This window comes from Canis aureus, chromosome X (assembly GCF_053574225.1).
Source record: "Canis aureus isolate CA01 chromosome X, VMU_Caureus_v.1.0, whole genome shotgun sequence".
Taxonomy (NCBI): Eukaryota; Metazoa; Chordata; class Mammalia; order Carnivora; family Canidae; genus Canis; species Canis aureus.
In genome coordinates this window covers 33,426,993-33,447,969 of record NC_135649.1, presented here as the reverse complement: position 1 = coordinate 33,447,969, position 20,977 = coordinate 33,426,993, and the positions used below count along the sequence as shown (strand labels likewise).

General features: G+C 39.3%; 1 pseudogene; it reads left to right on the top strand.

The window, feature by feature from the left end:
• The first annotated feature begins 18,603 nt into the window (after positions 1 to 18,603).
• Positions 18,604 to 19,411, top strand: LOC144309337 (18S ribosomal RNA; annotated as a pseudogene).
• Positions 19,412 to 20,977: the final 1,566 nt, after the last annotated feature.

The following is a 20,977-nucleotide window of genomic DNA, read 5'->3' as shown; positions in this document are numbered from 1 at the left end:
TCCACTAGCAAATGGAAGTCAGGATAAGTTGAAGTGGATTCCAGATACATACTAGATAAACTATCAGCTTTGCACACCAAATCAGAGAGGCCTGATCTGAATCCCAACTAAGTATTTCACTCTCAATTGTTCTACAGCTGGTAGAACAGACACTGCCATAGTTTCATGAGTGCCTTGGGCCAGTGGTATCCAGAACTAAGCTTCCTCCCTTTGTGATCACAAAGAGAACTTCAAGGAAGTACAATCTGCGTAGTCACAGGGAGCTCCCACTCACAAGAGCCAGTGCTTGATTTAATGCTCTGCTATTGTCATCTTGAAATTCTTAATAATTTTATCTTTGAATTTATGTGTTTTAAGTCCAATGGGACAATGGATCATTCACATGAGCCAAGAAAATAATATGGAAGAACAAAGCTTTATATTTTAGTACTTTTAACAGCAATTTTTCTTGCTTTTGGAAAAAAAAAAAAGCATCTTCATTTTACACTAGGCTGGGCCAATTAGGTAGCCAGTCCTGCATGACCACCACATTTTTCTACAAGACACATCAACAACTGCCACGAATCTGCCAACCAGATACCCTAGCTCTGCTTCAGAGAACCTGGAACTTTATGATAATTTTTGCTTTTCTCCCCTTAATTTCGCAAAATACATTTATTAGAAGGAAATTAGAAAATGTTTCATCAAAAAGAAAAATATACAAAAATCATTGCAAATTCCAAGATTCAAAGATAAACACTTTAATATGTTGGCATCCCATCCCAGTGTCATTTGGAAAGTAAGTTGGCCCATGTTCCAGTAACTTTCCAGAGCCTTCTCCAGGTCCCAGCTACATGAATCTTAATGTCCTGGGAAACTAGGGAATGATTTTTGCTTTCTTCCAATTCACCATTTTATCTCGGTAGTATCATGTTGGACATGCTACTTCTCTACGGGAGCTTACCATTTCCCCAGCTTGCATTTAGGGATGCAGGCTCTACTACTCTACTGCTCTACTGCTCTCAGAATCTCTCAGACTTATTTGGGACCACTCCCCACTCTCTTTCCTAGGCTACCCCCCATAAGAACCAGAAAGGGTTATATTTTACTTCTTCCTATCTGTACAAGATAAAATGTCCCTTCCTTCTCAAAGTGCCATTCACTCTCTCCATTCCCTGAGGACTTAATGATGGAAAGGTATCAGATTATCAAAAAGGAAACACACTGAGGTATTTCAAAAATTATCCATGTCACATACATTTTAAGGCCTTATTACCTTATTACTACTTATTACCAAATTACCTTACAAAACACAGTACCAATTTAAACTGCCAGTAGCAATATATAAGGTGCTCTTTCTCATAGTCCTTGAACAGAGGTCACTAAACTTGACCAAAATGTGCAAAATCTAGTTTATTATAATCTTTAAAGCTTACATTTCTTCAAGTATTAGTGAAGTTGACAAATTTTGTTATGTCTATTTGTACTTTTGTGAATTTCCTGCTCAAAATCTTTGCTTATTATTCTATTCATCTTTTTATATCTATCTTATTGATTTATGAAAACTCCTTATATTACTAACTAGACCCTAAGACCTGGTCTTTACTGCCCACCTGCTTGTAGTCACTAATCTTTGCCTTACATTTTCCTCTAAGCTCTTCCTTCCAACTTTCCTCTTGACTCAGGCAAATGAAACTCAAAACCTCTCCCCAGCTGATGGCAACTGCCCTCATAACATCTCACTAGCCCAGACCACCCAGACCTTTTGAGCTAAATCTGACACACATCTGTGCTGATGGACTATGAAGTGACGTCTAGAATGACCTACAGTTACCTTTACCTCATTATAATACTAAAATCTCTGCCCAAGGAGGAGCCTCAGCCTCATTTACATAACATACAATGTATATATAGGCATGTTGCCTTAGGGTGCATGTGTGACTTTCTGCCAGCCTCTACACAGGATGACAAGGCTTCCCTATCTAAATATCCATCCTAACACTAAAAAAAAGGAATCCATTCACCCTCTCTCGAGAACTCATGGCTTTGGAAGCCATTCCCCATGATCTCATTGCTGCAAATAAGGTTTCTTCTGTGGGACAACTCAACCTGGTGCAGTTGGACTCACCAAGGAGCAAACTCATGCTGATTCACTTAGACTTACATGTAAAAATATTAACAAGTTTGCCATTTGTCTTTCAATTTTATTTATGGTACTTTTTTCCTTTTCAGAATTTTATAAAATTTTATGAAGTCAAATCTACCATGTTTTTCCTTTTATATTTTGTCTTCATGTTTAGAAGACATTTATTATATGAATATATATCTATATTTCATTCTGTACTTTTGTGTTTTACTGTTCTCATTTAATATATAATATGTTTTGGTAAAAAAATAAAAAATATATGTTTTGGTGCAAAGTGTAAGATAAGGCTCTTCATTTCACCAAATGATTAACAAGTTGTCATAATGTCCTGGTGCTCTTTGTAAAGAAGGAAAGTATAGGGGCACTTGGATAGTTCAGTTGGTTAAGCATCTGCCTTCAGCTCAGCTCATGATACCAGGGTCCTGAGACTGAGTCCCACATCAAGCTCCCTGCTTTGTGGGGAGCCTGATTCTCCCTTTCCTGCTCTGCCTCTCTCTGTGAGATAAATAAAATCTTGAAGAAGAAGACAAAGACAAAGATGAAGACGACGAAGAAGAAAAATATAGTGCTCTTGATTTTCCAGGGCACTGCATCTTCAATGTATTAACTATAAGTGACCACCATGAACTTATTTTTTGACATGACACACACTCTGAAGCATCTAAGTCTAATCAGAATTCAATCTCCCAAGACACATGCTCATTTGGACTTGAGTGAATGTGGTAAAAGAAAGTAACCTTCCAGATGTATCTTAGAGAGGTAGAATATCTAATAATACCCTCTGACCATTTTCCAAAGACCAATCACTGGGATTTCTCACAATGTCCTGACCAGAGTCTCACTAGTCTTGAAGAACTCTCTGTATTTCTGCTGTCACGATGTATCATTCCTGAGCCAACCCAGAAATGTTTATCTTAGAAGGCTCAGAGGTACATAGAGGTCCTACAAGTTCTTTAGGGCTAACATATCTTCAGGATGCTAGACAAAGTATCATTATCTTGGGAGTGGAAAACCCCCTAAACTCTTAAGGACATCAAACAATTACTGGAGTTCCCCCAGTTTTCCATCACCCCCCTAGTAACCTTACTAACAGAACTTGAGAAGGAAAGCTTCTACCTAAATCCTAGCTGCAGTCACAACATGCCAGCAACTGAAATCCTTGTTTTCCTCTGCCTTTACCCTTGCCTCCCACACCCCAACATGCTCCTAATTTATTAAAACCAACCTTCAATGCAGGATGCCTGACTGGCTCAGCCAGAAGACCATGCGACCTTTTGATCTCAAGGTTATGAGTTTGAGCTCCACTTCGGGTATAGAGATCACTTAAAAAATTTAAAGAGGGGCACCTGGGTGCTCAGTGGTTGAGCATCTGCCTTTGGCTCAGGTAATGATCCTGGGGTCCTGGGATCAAGTCCCACGTCAGGCTCCCTACATGGAGCCTGCTTCTCCCTCTGCCTATGTCTCTGCCTCTCTCTGTGTCTCTCATGAATGAATAAATAAATAAAATCTTTAAAAAAATTTTAAATAAATTTTAAAAATAAAAATTGAAGGGTGCCTGGGTGGCTCAGTAGGTTAAGTGTCTGACTCTTGATCTTGGCTCAGGTCGTGATATCATGCCCCAGCATCACTCTCCATACTCAGGAGGGAGTCTGCTTGGGATTCTGTCTCTCCCTCTCCCTCTGCACTCTCACTCAACCTCTCTCTTCTTCTCACCTTCTCTCTCTCTCAAATAAATATTTTTTTAAAATTTAAAAATAACAAAACCAACCTCTAATCCCATGGATAGATGCCTTAATCAGGTTTCCTCCAAACTCTATTATCTTACTCTTGTACCTACATCTTAAGGAATCTGCCTTTGACTGAAGTTAAGAACATAGTATGGAAACAGGAATTGTGTGTTTTAGCTGTAGACATACTACTTCAAAGTCCTCAAGTCCTTGTGATCCTAAGGTTAGAACACCATCGGGTAACTGGGCAAATCAGAAAACTGTTTTGACAAATAAGGAGGGCAATACTTGTAGATATATTTGTTTCACATCCATTAACCAAATGCCCTATCACATAAGCTAGAATACCAAGGAATCTCAGAGATCACTCCATCCTCAAAGATCCCCTGGCCTAAAAAATTATACATCCACCTAGCATCATGTAGAATTACAATACAATAGGGAAAGCAGAAGAACATTAAATAGACCAATGCTTAGCTGAGGTGCAGAACTACCCAGGGCATCATTTGTTGAGATGGAAACCAAACAGGAGGATGGGAGGATAGATATTCTTTCTTAAGGACTTTCCATAGGTCTGAGAGAAGCCCACACATAATTGATGCACTTCTGCTACAAGTAACTCCCAGTCATCTGGAAAAACATTCTCCCTAAATACTCTCCCATGTACCCAGACTTATGAAACATATACTGAGATCAAGAATACAATAATTCAACAAATGCTTACTGTGTATTGTTTATGTCCCATATACCAGGAGGGAGGATGCCCTCCCTCCTGGATGCCATGATGAACCAAACAATCATGGTTCCAGTCCTCACAGTTTAGTGTATAGTGAAGGTAAAGAGAGATTAAACACTTAATTACAATAGCGTTGAGCACACTACTATGATTCAAAAAGTATAGGATTGACCCAGAAGACCCAAAGGGTTCCTATTTGGGGTTCTGCTCCCAATTTTAATGTGTGTTTTGGGGGTGGGGAGCAGTTCTTCCGCACCACCAACAAGCAATGCTCTGGATATCAGCTGAGTGTCCTACAAATCAACTTCATTCTGATACTATCCACCTGAAGACAACATTAGGTGTCAAAAAGTTAAGAGTTCAGTCCCAGAAGACTGCAAACACACACACTCACTCCTCAGACAGCAGAAGTGAACCCAGGTTGTCATCTGTGCTTCTGACCCACAGGATACAAATCAGAGGTTTCAACAACCCCCCAACAACTCAGGATACCAATTACCAGTCCAGGTTCTTACCTGTACATCTGACGGCTATAAATCAGAAGTTCCCCCGACCCCCTCCTTGGATCCCTTTAATTTGCTAGAGCACCTCTCAGAACTCGGGGAAACCTGTGTTTGAGTGTCTCCCTACCGATGGGATGGAAGCCTCCAGATGTGGGGTGATGATCAGGTGGAAGACAGTGGCACAGGCGGTGAAAGGATTCACCCAAAACAGAAGAAAGGAGATAGAAGTTTATTGAAAACACCAGAAGGGAGCTACTGGTAGGGCTGCAAAGGAAAAACTGCAACAAGGCAGTACATGGGGGCTGTATTTAAAGCAGGAAGGTGAGAAAGTATGGCGATGTATGGCATTTTCCCTTTTTTGGCAACATGCCTGGTTCTAAGCAGCCTATTGGTCAGTGAGGGACTACAGATATTTTGAGGTGGGTCACCTGATGGACCTGTGTGGATTTAGCCAGGGGGTTGCTGTGGACCCTTTCTACATTCCAGTGCTAAAGCCTGTTGCCTAAAAGTGGGCTCTACAAAACCCATTTACTTCTAGATTATTGGTTTAGTATGAAAGGATTTAATTCAGAAACAGCCACATGGAAGAGATGCACAGGGCAAGGTATGGGGAAAGGGCAGAGAGCCTTCCATGCCCTCCCGGTGTGCCACTCTCCCCAATTCTCCACAAGCTCAACAACTCAGAAGCTCTCCAAACCCTGTCTTTTTGGGTTTTGATAGAGGCTTCATTACATAGGCATGATTGATTAAATTATTGGCCATTGGTGATGGATCCAACCTCCAGCTCCTCTCCTATCTCTGGAAATTAGGGGATGGGGCTGAAAGTTCCAATCTCCTATTCCAGGTTGACTTCCCCTGGCAACCAGCCCCCATCCTTAGGTATATTCCAAAACTCACCTCCTTAACATAGACCTAGTTGTAGTGGAAAGGGGATTGTTATAAATAAAAAAAAAAAACCATTTCACCTTTATGGCTCTGAAAAGATTTCAAGAACTGAGGAGAGGAGACCAAATATAACAAAAGATGCTCCCACTACCCTTATGTTCAGGAAATTCTAAGGGTTTTGGCAGCTATAAACCAGGAACACTGAACAAAACCAAAATATTTTATTTTTTATTTTATTTAAATTCAATTAATTAACATGTAATTTATTATTGGTTTCAGAGGTAGAGGCCAGTGATTCATCAGTCTTATATAATACCCAGTGCTCATTACATCACATGCTCTCCAAAAAACCAAGTATTTATGAGAATTATATTTTGGTCATCTGTATGACCAAATATGTGTTTCTTTTTCTTTTTTTTTCCTTTTTTTCTTATGATTTTATTTTTAATATCTACATCCAAATGGGGTTTAAACTTCCAACCCCAAGATCAAGAGTCATATGCTCCACCGAATGAGCAAGCCACACACCCCTATATTTCTTATAAATCACAATATTATAGTTCTCCTACTTATTCTTAATTTCCAAATGTTCCAGAAAATTGTCTCCATTGATAATATCATGTAGCTCTCCCTAAAGCTATGATTAATCTTGCTGTTTGCAGAATCATCTTCCTAAAACACAAATCTGGTCATAATACAAATTTATTTCAAATTCTTTGGTGCCTACCAAATATATCAAGCTCCTTGGTTAGCTTGACAACTAAAGACCTTCACAATTTGGCCACAATCCATCTTGTTTTTAGGATCATTTAGCACCAGATCTTTTTCAATCCACCACTGTAGCTCACATTAAACTACTCTCAAAAGATACTGTCAGGGAGTAAGACCTTCTTTTGCCCTATGATTCTTCTAGCTGGACTTAGAATTACAGTGACAGGAGATGGAGTAACAGGAGAAAATCAAATTTAATAGGGCTACATACGGGGGAATCCACAAACACATGGAAATTCCAAAAACAATTAGGTAACATGAAGCTCACATGAGCTAAGGAGAGGGCTAAGGCCCTAAGGACTGCAAGAAGGTGAAAGGAAATATGTGAAAAAACAAAGTTTGCTCTATTATGCAGATAAGTTCCTTAAGAAGAGGGCAGTCTCAGTTAATAGCTCACTTCCTGGTATAGGCTGTTCTTTCCCATGTAAATTTAGGCATTCGAGGGGGAAGCAGAGTGCTTTACCTGCATCAGCAGAGTTTTGATTACTTTTTAACTCAAAATAATCCTTATGCCAAAGTGGCACATTCTGGGGTGTCTTCCTGCACCCCTTCAATACCATGTACTTTTAGGTTCCATGCCAATCTTATCTTGCTGGCGGTGGGAATCTGTTTTTGTTGTTATTGTTTTAATTTTCTCATTCAAATCCATCCTCAACACAGTGAACATAATGACTGTACATGCACAACTGACCATGTAACTTCCCAGTGGTTCCCTTGCACATGGGGGATAAAATTCAAATTTCTCAACATGTCATACAAGGTCATCCATGATCCAGCCTCCTCTGACTTTTGTAATTCCTCTCCATTCTCCACCTTGTATCCCATGCTCTGGCAATTCAAAGTGCTTACAGTTCTCTATTTGTACTTCTCTCTCTGACTTGCTGGTGCTCTTCCCTCTAAGAATGCCTCAGCTGCCCCTACCCCCTTCATCGGCCAAATCCTGATATGTTCCTTAACGCTCAACTCAGATATCATTCCCTCCAGGAAATCTTCCCTGGTACTTTCTCAAGCATCTCTCATACATCCTCCTATAATACAGAATGTAAAGTTCTATCACAGTTGTAGTTCACTGAATTATAATTATATTTTTGTGTGCCAGTGAAGCCATTCAATTGCAGTTTTCTCTAAAGGGAGACACTCTGTCTTACTCCTTGTGTATCCCCAGAGTCTAATAATAAATGGCACACAATAGGCCTACAATAAATGCTTGCTGATTAAATTAACAAATTAAAAGGACTGTGTCCTATCAGTTGCTTACTAAACCAATTCCCCTACCCCAACACTCCTTGCCCCAAAACTGAAGAATGCCTTGGGGGAGGTGAAAAATCGGCTACTAACTCAGTCACAAACATATTTTGAGAAATCAGTCAAATTTAGTTAAGATTCTTTAGCACTGAACATATATAGCTTCTCTACCCAAATATTTGGCCAAAAGCACATCTTCATTGAGTGAACTGACTCGTCTAATAAAGAATCACTTATATTATACATAATGTCTTATTGTGATTATCTCTTCACATATATTTTTCCCCCACAAGACTGAGCTGCACCTAGTACAACCCTTGACAAATAGTAAGCACTCAATAAATGCTTGTTGAATAAATATATAAGACATATACTCATGCTATTTCCTCTGCCAGAAATGCCTCTTCGCCCCCTCCTTTTCCACCTAAAAAAATTATATCTATCCTTCAGGGTTGAGGTTAAATGTCAACCTTTCTGACTTAGCAAAAAACAGAAATGATCACGTCTTCCTCTAAGCTACTGTAGTTCTGTATATAAACAGCTTTTTTCTTTTAAAGTTTCTTTATTTGTTTTAGTAATCTCAAATCCCAGTGAGGGGCTCAAACCCACAACCTCAAGATTAGGACCCCACGTGTTCCTCTGACTGAGCCAGCCAGGCTCCCCTACACCTATAGTTCTTGTAGCATCTACTACATGGTACTGTAGTTAGTTAAATTTAAGAATATAATAGTAATAACAGTAAGAATAGAAAGGAGGAGATATGTGATATAACAGCTGGTAAAGACCAAATCAAGAAAAACTTCTGAACAACAGTAGTAAGGGGGGGTGGAGTAGAAGAAGGGAATAAAGAAGTATGGAGAAAATCAAGGATGATTAAGGTTTTGAACCTGAATGGCTAAAACAATTGAGTCATTTGAACCCAAGTAACAGAAATAAAGAAATGAGTACTAGGGATAGGTTTGGGCAGGTGTGGGCAATCAGGACTTCCCATTCAATTTTGGACATGCTGAGTTTAAGGTTCTGGGAAATACCCAGCCAACATTGAAAACCCAAATCTTAATTGAAAGTGCAAGAGAAAAAAAGAGATATAAATAAATAAATAAATAAATAAATAAATAAAGAAAGAAAGAAAGAAAGAAAGAAAGAAAGAAAGTGCAAGAGAGAGGGGGAACCCCAGGTGGCTCAGCGGTTTAGTGGCGCCTTCAGCCCAGGGCGTGATCCTGGAGACTGGGGATTGAATCCCATCCCACGTCTGGCTCCCTTCATGGAGCCTGCTTCTCCCTCTGCCTGTGTCTCTGCCTCTCTCTCTCTGTGTGTCTCTCCCATGAATAAATAAATAAAATCTTTAAAAAAAATAAAGTGCAAGAGAGGCAGGGCACCGGGGTGGCTCAGTCAGTTAAGCTTCCACACTTTTTTTAAGATTTATTTATTCATTTCAGAGAGAGAGTTAGGGGAAAGGGGCAGAAGGGAAGCAGACACCCCACTGAGCCTGGAGCCTCACTTTGGGCTCAGAGCAGAGCTTGATTTCCTAACCTGGAAATCCTGATCCGAGCCAAAACCAGGAGTTACACACTTAACTGACTGACCCATGCAGGCACCCCAGGCATCTGACTCTTGCTTTCCACTCAGGTCAAGATCTCAACTTTTTGAGATCCAGCCCTGACTGTTGGACTCCGCGCTCAGCAGGAAGTCTGCTTCTCTCCCTCTGCCTGCCCCTCCGCTCTCTTCCTCTCTAAAATAAATGAATAAATCTTTTTTTAAAATAAATAAAGTAAAATGCAATAAAGGGGTGCCTGGCTGGCTCAATCAGTGCAGCACACAACTCTTAATCTCGGGGTCATGAGTTCAAGTCCTATGTTGAGCCTAGAGCTTACTTAAAAATAATAAAACTAGGTATCTCTGGGTGGCTCAGCGGTTTAGTGCATGCCTTCGGCGCAGGGCGTGATCCTGGAGTTCTGAGATCGATAGAGTCCCACATCAGGCTCCCTGCATGGAGCCTGCTTCTCCCTCTGCCTGTGTGTCTGCCTCTCTCTGTCTCTCATGAATAAATGAATAAAATCTTTTAAAATAATAAAACTAATAAAACTAATTTTAAAAAATAAAATGCAAGAGATGCAAGCTTAACAGTCATCTATGATTACAGTTATTAGGATTAAGTGACAAGAAAAAAATATCCACTTTCCCCATACCGATCTTAACAAAAAATTTTAAAAAGGGAAAAAATGAGTGCTAAATACTGGAAAGTAAGAGACAACCTATTTGCTGATAATATGATAGCCTAACTTGAAAAAGTATAAAATAAAAACTAATAAAATTACAGGAGTCAAGATAAAAGATGAACATATAAAATTCAATTGCTTTCAGTATAATGATAATAACTAACTAAAAAATGCAATGAAAAAAATTCATGACGATAGCAAAACTATAAAATACTTAGAAAAATTGTGTATAATCAGTATCAAGAAAACCATAGGGATGTCTGGGTGGCTCAGTCGGTTAAGCATCTATCTGCCTTTGGCTCAGGTCACGGATCCCTGGGTAATGGGATTGAGCCCCATGTTATTGTCATTGGGATCCCTGCTTAACAGGGAATCTGCTTCTCCCCCTCCCTCTGCCACTCCCCCAGCTTGTGTTCATGCTCTCTCTGTCAAATAAATAAATAAAATCTTAAATTAAAAAAAGAAAACCGTAAAACTTCACTGAAGCACATAGAAGAACATCTTTAAAAATGGAAAAACAGGGGGCACCTGGGTGCTCAGTGGTTGGGCATCTGCCTTTGGCTCAGGTCATGATTCCAGGGTCCTGGGACCGAGTTCTGCATCAGGTTCCCTGAGAGGAGTCTGCTTCTCCCTCTGCCTATGTGTCTGCCTCTCTCTCTCATAAATAAATAAATAAAACCCTTTTTAAGGGCAGCCCTGGGTGGCTCAGCGCTTTAGCGCCGCCTTCAGCCCAGGGCAGGATCCTGGAGACCCAGGATCCAGTCCCATGTCAGTCTCCCTGCATGGAGCCTATGTCTCTGCCTCTCTCTCTCTCTCTCTCTCTCTCTGTTTCTCACGAATAAATAAAAACAATCTTCTAAAAAAACATTTCTAAAAAATGGAAAAACAGGGGTGTCTGGCTGCTTCAGTCAGTAGAACATGTAACTCTTGATCTTGGGGTCCCATGTTACACAGTTTACTTAAAACAAAACAAAGAAAGAAGCCTAAAGAAATTTTTGGAAAGGTTAAAGAATTGTAGAATTCATCCAGAAGAGCATATCTCAGAAATTTTTTAAAAATATGAATGAGAAAGAACTTGCTTTACTAGGAGCAAAACTTGCATAAAGCAGCAACAATAAATAAAGTCTAGAAACATATCTATGTATTTCCAGTATGTGATAATAGTGGCATTCAAATCAGAGTGGAAGAAAATGATTATTTAATAAATGAGGTCAGTACAGTTTCCTATTCATTTGGAGAAAAAAAATCAGAATCTCTTTACCATATACAAAAATAAATTCCAGATGGATTAAAGATTTAAATGTAAAATACAAAACATAGAAGAATAGAAGAAAATACAAAATACTGCTATAACAATTTTGAAACAGGAGAAGCTTGCTATTTCTTAAAAAAGATTTTATTTATTTATTTGACAGAGAAAGAGAGAGAGGGAGAAAGAGTACAAGCTAGGGGAGTGGCAAAGGGAGAACCAGGCTCTCCACTGAGCAAGGAGCCCTACAGAACATGGGGCTGGAGCCCAGCACCCTGGGATCAGGGCCTGAGCCAAAGGCAGATGAGCCACCCAGGCACCCTGAAATAGGAAAAGCTTTCTAAGCAACTAACAAAAGCCAGGGGCTACAAAGTAAACAACAACAACAACAAAACAGCATAGGGGCAACTGGATAACTCAGTTGGCAGAGCATGTGACTCTTGATCTCAGGGTCATGAGTTTAAGCCCCATGTTGGCTGTACAGACTACTTAAAAAGAGTTGTTTTTTTTTTAATCGGCCAGACTGCATACAAATTCAAAACTGCACAACAAATGACAGAATAAACAAAAGTCAAGTGTTATTATTTAAAAACTAATAAATGTGGGGTACCTGGCTGACCCAGTGGGTAGAGCATGCAACTCTTGATTTCAAGGTCCTGAGTTCAAGCCCCACATTGGGCATGGAGATAGATACATAGATAGATAGACTAGATAGATAAAGTGACTGGGATAAAATATGTTTACAAATTAAAGGATTGGGGTGCCTGGGTGGCTCAGTCTTTTAAGTGCCTGCCTTTGGTTCAGGTCAGGGTCTCAGGGTCCTGGGATCCAGCTCCAGGTCAGGCTCCTTGCTAAGTGGGAAGTCTGCTTCTGCTTCTCCCTCTCCCTCTGCCCCTCTGCCTCCCCTCCCAGCTCCTATGCATGTTCTCTCTCTCTCCCAAACAAATGAATAAAATCTTTTAAAAAAACCCAAAGGATTAAAATATTTTTAATTGATTTGAGTTTCTTCAAATCAATAGGAAAAGACCATCCAAAGAAAAAATAGGCAAACAGGTAATTCAAAGACAAAAAATAGGAATTTCCAATAAGATATTTTTAAAAATTTTTTATATATTTTTAATTGGAGTTCGATTTGTCAACATATAGTATAATACCCAGTGCTCATCCCGTCAAGTGCCCCCTCAGTGCCCGTCAAGTGCCCCCCTCAGTGCCCGTCACTCAGTCACCCCAGCCACCCCCCCACCTCCCCTTCCACTACCCCTTGTTAGTTTCCCAGAGTTAGGAGTCTCTCATGCTCTGTCACCCTCACTGATATTTCTCACTCATTTTCCCTCCTTTCCCCTATAATCCCTTTCACTAGTTCTTATATTCCCCATATGAGTGAAACCATATAATGATTGTTCTTCTTTGATTGACTTACTTCACTCAGCATAATACCCTCCAGTTCTATCCACATCGAAGCAAACGGTGGGTATTTTTTGAAAGATTTTATTTATTTATTTGAGAGAGAATGTGCATGCACATGCAAGTGTAAGCAAGGAGTGGGCAGAAGGAGACCAGCAGACTCCCTGCTGACCAGGGAGCCCCATCATGACCTAAACTGAAGTCAGTCATTTAACCAACTGAGCCACCCAGGCACCTCACCAATAAGACATTTTTTAAATTTGTATTTATTTCAAGTAATCTCTATACCCAACATGGGGCTTAAACTCAACTCACGAACCCAGAATCAAGAGTCACATGTTCCTCTCGCTGAGCCAGCCCATCCAATAAGGCATGTTTAAATGTGCAGCCTCAATAATAATGAAAACAATGAAGCCTCTTCTTTTTACCATCACATTGGCAAAAATGAAAGCAATCACGTTAACTAATGAAATCTAAATAAAAACTTTTAAAAAAGGAAAGCAACAATCAAGTGCTTGCTAATATCCAATGTTACTGATGAGAGTGGGGAGAAATGGACTCTTTTAAACTCTATTGGTGAGAGTGACTGTAAATTGCTTCAAACTTTTCAGAAGGCAAATTATTGACCATTAAATAAGTTCTACAATAAATTCTATTAAAATGTTCATTGTACGGGCACCTGGGTGGCACAGTTGGTTAAGCACTGCATCCACCTCTTGGCTTCGGCTCAGGTCTTGATATCAGGGTAATGGGATCAGAGCCCATATCAGGCTCCGTGCTCATCACAGAGTCCGCTAAAGTTTCTCTCTTCCTCTCACTCTGCCCCTTCCCCCTTGCGTGCGCACTCTCTCTCTCTTTCTACAATAAATAAATACATCTTTAAAAAAATAAAATGTTCATTATATATTAAGTTATCTGTTAAAATTCCTCGTGTGTATGCATACCCACTCATCCAGCAACTGCATTAATGTGCCTTATAGATCCTATTTCCTTCAGTCACAACTGCCATCCAAACCTCGTTTATCAAAACAAACAAACAAACCTCGTTTATCATAATTTATATCTTAATTCGAATACCGTACTCATCCTCTTCTAAGGTAACCAAATCTCTCACTCTCCTTACCTTTCCAAATTCTTCTACTATGTCCTCTGAAACGCAGTTATTTTCTTTAAAGATTTTATTTATTTATTTATTTGACAGAGAAAGAGAGCACAAGCAGGGGGAGCAGCAGGCAGAGGGAGACCAGCAGACTCCCTGCTTAGCAGGGAGCCTGATGTGGAACTCTATCCCAGGCCCTTGAGATCATGACCTGAACCAAAGGCAGACATCTAACCAACTGAGCCACCCAGGCACCTCTGAAACTCAATTATTATCAACATTAAACTTTGCTAAACCCCTGCCTCTTCCCTAAATGTTTCCTTCCCCTTCTTGTTCTCCCTAAAACTGCACACTTCCCTAAGCACACTGCTTTCCCCAAAGCTCTGCCAGGTGGAGGCTGTTTCTCTTCCACAGAAGTCACACTGCTAGACTTGGAGGTAAAGTGCTCTCTTTGTTGCCCATTGTCGTCGTGGCCATCTCCAATTCATTCCTCCTTTAAAATCCCCAGTTCCACACATCTAGCACTCTGTCACCTATGACTTTGGCATCAATATGACATCCTGCTGTCCAAAACCACTACTGTCATTCTTGGTGCCTTTGATATTCACGTGGATCGTCACTGAACCCCTCTAGTCAATCAATTCCTTAACCTGCTCACATCCAGTAATGTTTTTCTCCAGGCTACTTCAACTGCCTACTTCCACCACCATAACCTAAATCTTATAATTACTTTAATTGAACCACCTCCCAATGTAACACTGGAAATTGCAACACACTAGAGCAATGCCTTCAAAATTTGAAGGAAAATTACATCCAAACTAAAATTCTATGCTGGTCAAACCATTAATCAAGTGACAGGGTAAATTAAAAATATTTCAAACAGGCAAGATTTCTAAAAACCTCTGATGCCTAGATCAGATAAAGATTCTCCCCGTACTCCCAACACACAAACACAGAATGTTATGTTTTCACCTTAAGAGCTAGAGGTTGACTCTGATGAGCTTAAAAAATATAGGGCAGCCTATTCTTTCTAGTCATCTTTCTGCAGAATGTACAAAAGTTGGTCCACACTACTACAGCCTTGCCAAATATCCTGACTCTTGTGGGCCCTGTTTCTCAGGACTGGTGCTTTGCTGGGTAGCTGGCTCTCCAAATTATTTTTTAAAGTCTTTTGTTTGTTTGTTTGTTTGTTTGTTTGTTTATAATCTTTATATCTAATGTGGGGCTTGAACTGATGGCCCAGAGATCGAGTTGCACGCTCTTCCAACTAAGCAAGCCAGACAACTCCAAAATATTTTTAATCAAAAACAAAAGCCCAAAATTTAGAGTTTGTCAATTTTCATGATGCAAATATTCCCATTATGGCCAACTGGCCAATTTCAAGGTGCAAACATGACATAATTTCCTAAAATTGTAGGGCACCTGGTTGGCTCAGTGGTTGAGCATCTTTCTGCCTTTGGCTCAGGTCAAGATCCCGGGGTCCGGGAATTGAGTCCTGCATCAGGTTCCCTGTGGGGAGCCTGCTTATCCCTCTGCATATGTCTCTGCCTCTCTCTGTGTGTCTCTCATAAATAAATAAATAAAATTTTTTAAAAAAATTCCAAAAATGTAATCATCAGTCAGTACAAGCCAGCTCCAACACACCATCATGTAACACAGCAGCACTCACTTATGACTTTGCCCATGAACTCCCTCAGTGGGAATTCTTATAAACACTCAGGGAAGTTGGCCAGAGCCCCCAGGGACTCTTCTTCTGAAAGCCTTTATTTAATAATGGCAATAGGGGACCCTAGGTGGCTTGGTCAGTTGAGCAGTCAACTCCTGATTTTGGCTCCGATAGTGATCTCCTGGTACTGAGATGGAAACCTGCATCCACCTCCATACTCATCATGGAGTCTGCTTGAGATTTTCTCTCTCCCTCTCCCTCTGCCCCTGCCCACACTCTCTCTCAAATTAATAAATAAAGCTTTTTTAAAAAAACAATGGCAATAATAGTGTCTGTCCTTTCCTAAGGAGATTAGTGCTTACTACTCAATTTTTCAAAATTAAACAAAATACATGATACATAGGTGGTTAATATATCAAGGGAGAAAAAAAAAACAAAGAAATGTTTAAAATAGAGAGATAGTGATTACTCCTGGCAGTAATGAAAGGGGACATAAATGAGGAAGAGAATACAAGGGCCTTTTAAGATATTAATGATTTCTGTTTTCTAAGCTGGATGGTAGGTACACAGGTGTTTATTTTTATTATGCCTATACTATTTTTTTAAGATTTTATTTATTTATTCATGAGAGACACAAAGAGAGAGGCAGAGACATAGGCAGAGGGAGAAGCAGACTCCCTGCAGGGAGCCCGATGTGGGACTCAATCCCAGGACTCTGGAATCATGACCTGAGCCAAAGGCAGACACTCAACATTGAGCCATCTAGGTACCCCTGTACTATTTTTTATATAACATACATTTAATAGTTTAAAATGTTTAAGTAGTGGGGCACCTGCTGGCCCAGTCATTTAAGCATCTGCCTTCGGCTCAGATTATGATCCCAGGATCCTAGGATCCAGCCCCACATTGGGCTCCCTGCTCAGTGGGGAGTCTGCTTTTCCCTCTCCCTCTGCCTCTCTCCGGGCTGTGCTCTCTCTCTGTCAATAAATAAATAAAATCTTTAAAAAATAAGCTATTTACAAAATAAAATAAAATGTTTAAGTTGTAGTGAAATAGGAAAGAAAAACACTTAAAAGAAAAATGGTGGATTAAAACAAAATGCAGTAACATACTTTTATCTAATCCTCAATTAGGAGGTCCTTCCTTAGCAAGATTCCAAACCCCAAGTCCAAAAGACTTATGGATTTGATTATATCGAGGTTTTAAATTTCTGTACAGAAAAAGATAACAGGGACACCTGAGTGGCTCAGTGGTTGAGCACCTGCCTTCGGCCCAGGGCGTGATCCTGGAGTCCCAGGATCAAGTCCCACACTGGGCTCCCTGCATGGAGCCTGCTTCTCTCACTGCCTGTCTCTGCCTCTCTCTTTCTCTTTCATGAATAAATAAATAAAATCTTTTTTTTTAAAAAAAGGATAACAAAATTCAAAGGCAAGTAATAGAGCAGAAAGGAAAGATTTCTACTACGTGAGAAAAAAATTAATACTTAAAATACATGAAGAATCCTTTCAAATCAATGAGAAAAAGACAAGCAACCCACCAAAAAAATCGAGTAAAGAATATCAACAGATGGGTGGCAACTGGCTGACTCCGTCAGTAGAGGATGCAACTCTTGATCTCGGCTTTGTAAATTCGAGTTCCACATTGGGTTAGAGATTACTTAAAAATTAAAAACAAAAAAACATTACAAAGAATATCACAATTCATAGAAAAAATGCAAATAGTAAACATATGGAAAATATTCAACCTCACTAATATTTTGGGGAAAAACAAATTAAACAATAATAAAATACGAATTTTTACCCATCTGGCTGGCAAATAAAAACAGCTAATGATATCCAGTGTTGGTGAGGGTGTAGAGAAACAGAGTATCTCCAATATTATTAGTGAGAGTATAATTGGGTACATTCTTCTTATAGGACAATCTGGTTGTATATCTAAAAAATATTAAATGCATTTTTCAACTCTGCAATTCCTCTTCTAGAGTGGTAGCCTTCAGATACACTTGCATAAGTGGACAAAGTATAGATGAAAAAAACAAAACAAAACACCCATACAGGACTGAGTGGTTCAGCAGTTGAGCATCTGTCTTCAGCTCAGGGCATGATCCCAGGGTCCTGGTATCAAGTCCTGCATCAGGTTCCCCGTGGGGATCCTGCTTCTCCCTCTGCCTGTGTCTCTGCCTCTTTCTCTGTGTCTCTCATGAATAAATAAATAAATAAAAACTTTTTAAAAAATACAGGACTGATAAAACATATTACAAGATATTCATATAATGGAATATATGTTAAAAAAGAAAATGTACTGACATGGAAAAATGCCTCTGGTTTATTGCAGATTTTACACACGTATGCACATACACATGTATGCGCGTACACACATATACACGTATACCCGTACACATGTATACACATACACACGTATACACGTACACACGTACACACATATGCATGTACTCACAAAACATTAAATTAACTAATCCAAACCTCCCTTACCCCCATAAACTCATATTATTTACAATATACCTATTTATGTCCCGCCAAACCCCAAGAAAAGGACTAAGTAAATGCAACATTCATAAGCCACATCTAAATTTCATATAATTACACCACAACTCTAGTTAATTCAACAAAATAACTTCATATGCCTAATTACGCAATCTATAGATAGGACTTCCTTGACTACACCCCTTCCATTCAACTCACAAAAATCCAAACCCACATTCTCATCAACATAATATATAACACCATAAAACACCTGTTAATGTAGCTTAATAAATAAAGTAAGGCACTGAAAATGCCAAGATGAGTCATAAGACTCCATAAACACAAAGGTTTGGTCCTAGCCTTCCTACTAGTCCTTAGTAAGCTTACACATGCAAGCCTCCACGCCCCAGTGAGAATGCCCTCAAAATCACTAAGCATTTAAGAGTGGATCAAGCACACTCTAAAGTAGCTCACACCACCTTGCTAAGCCACACCCCCACGGGATACAGCAGTGATAAAAATTAGGCCATGAACGAAAGTTCGACTAAGCTATACTAAAGAGGGTTGGTAAAAGTAAATTTCGTGCCAGCCGCCGCGGTCATAGGATTAACCCAAATAGGCCCACGGCATAAAGCGTGGTTAAGATAATACCGTACTAAAGTTAAAACTTAACTAAGCCAGAAAAAGCTACAGTTACCATAAAATATACTACGAAAGTGACTTTAAAACTTCTGACTACACGGTAGCTAAGATCCAAACTGGGATTAGATACCCCACTATGCTTAGCCCTAAACATAAGCTATTCTATAACAAAATAATTCGCCAGAGAACTACTAGCAACAGCTTAAAACTCAAAGGACTTGGCGGTGCTTTATACCCCTCTAGAGGAGCCTGTTCTATAATCGATAAAAAAAAAAAACAATAAACCTCACCATCTCTTGCTAATGCAGTCTATATACCACCATCTTCAGCAAACCCTTAAAAGGAAGAGTAGTAAGCACAATCATGTCGCATAAAAAAGTTAGGTCAAGGTGTAACTCATGAGATGGGGAGAAATGGGCTACATTTTCTACTTTAAGAACATCTTATAAAAGTTTTTGTGAAATTAAAAACCGAAGGAGGATTTAGTAGTAAATTAAGAATAGAGAGCTTAATTGAATAGGGCCATGAGGCACGCACACACCACCCGTCATCTTCCTCAAGTAAAAACTTCACACATAACATATTAACTATACCAAAACACGAGAGGAGATAAGTCGTAACAAGGTAAGCATACCGGAAGGTGTGCTTGGATTAACCAAAGTGTAGCTTAACCAAAGCACCTGGCTTACACCCAGAAGATTTCATACATTATGACCACTTTGAACAAAAGCTAGCCCAACTAAACCTCAAACTAAAGTACTACAATATTATAAAACAAAACATTAGTTAAACCATAAAAGTATAGGAGATAGAAATTTTAATTGGAGCTATAGAGATAGTACTCTAAGGGAATGATGAAAGATATTTTAACAGTACAAAACAGCAAAGATTACCCCTTTTACCTTTTGCATAATGAATTAGCCAGAAATAACTTAACAAAGAGAACTTAAGCTAAGCCCCCCGAAACCAGATGAGTTACCTATGAACAATCTACAAGGATCAACTCATCTATGTCGCAAAATAGTGAGATTTATAGGTAGTGGTGAAAAGCCTAACGAGCCTGGTGATAGCTGGTTACCCAAAACCAGAATTTTAGTTCAACTTTAAATTTACCTAAAAAAATTAAAATTTTAATGTAAATTTAAAATATAATCTAAAAAGGAAAAAAGTTAAAAAAATAAAAAATATATAATCTAAAAAGGTACAGCTTTTTAGAATAAGGATACAACCTTTCTTAGAGAGTATATATTAATGCTACCATAGTTGGCCTAAAAGCAGCCATCAATTGAGAAAGCGTTCAAGCTCAACAATTAATATGACTTAATTCCAACCGTATTAAATTAACTTCCAATGTGACACTGGGTTAATCTATTTAAATATAGAAGCAACAATGCTAGTATGAGTAACAAGAATTATTTCTCCCTGCATAAGCTTATATCTGAAACAGATAGACCACTGATAGTTAACAATATGATAAAATTAATCCAAAAATAAAATACTTATCAACCCCATTGTTAATCAACACAGGTATGCACCCAAGGAAAGATTAAAAGAAGTAAGAGGAACTCGGCAAACATAAGCTCCGCCTGTTTACCAAAAACATCGCCTCCAGCATCCCCAGTATTGGAGGCACTGCCTGCCCAGTGACATCTGTTCAACTGCCGCGGTATCCTGACCGCGCAAAGGTAGCATAATCATTTGTTCTCTAAATAAGGACTTGTATGAATGGCTACAGGAGGGTTTAACTGTCTCTGACTTCCAATCAGTGAAATTGACCTTCCCGTGAAGAGGTGGGAATAACATAATAAGACGAGAAGACCCTATGGAGCTTTAATTAATTAACCCAAATTCATAGATCTTATTAACCTATTAGGTATAACATGTTACCATTATTATGGGTTAACAATTTAGGTTGGGGTGACCTCGGAATATAAAAAAACTTCCGAGTGATTAAAATTTAGACTTACCAGTCAAAATATTATATCATTTATTGATCCAATAGTCTTTGATCAACAGAACAAGTTTCCTTAGGGATAACAGTGCGATCCTATTCAAGAGTCCATATTGACAATAGGGTTTACGACCTCGATGTTGGATCAGGACATCCTAATGGTGCAGCAGCTATTAAGGGTTCGTTTGTTCAACGATTAAAGTCCTACGTGATCTGAGTTCAGACCGGAGTAATCCAGGTCGGTTTCTATCTATTTAATAATTTCTCCCAAT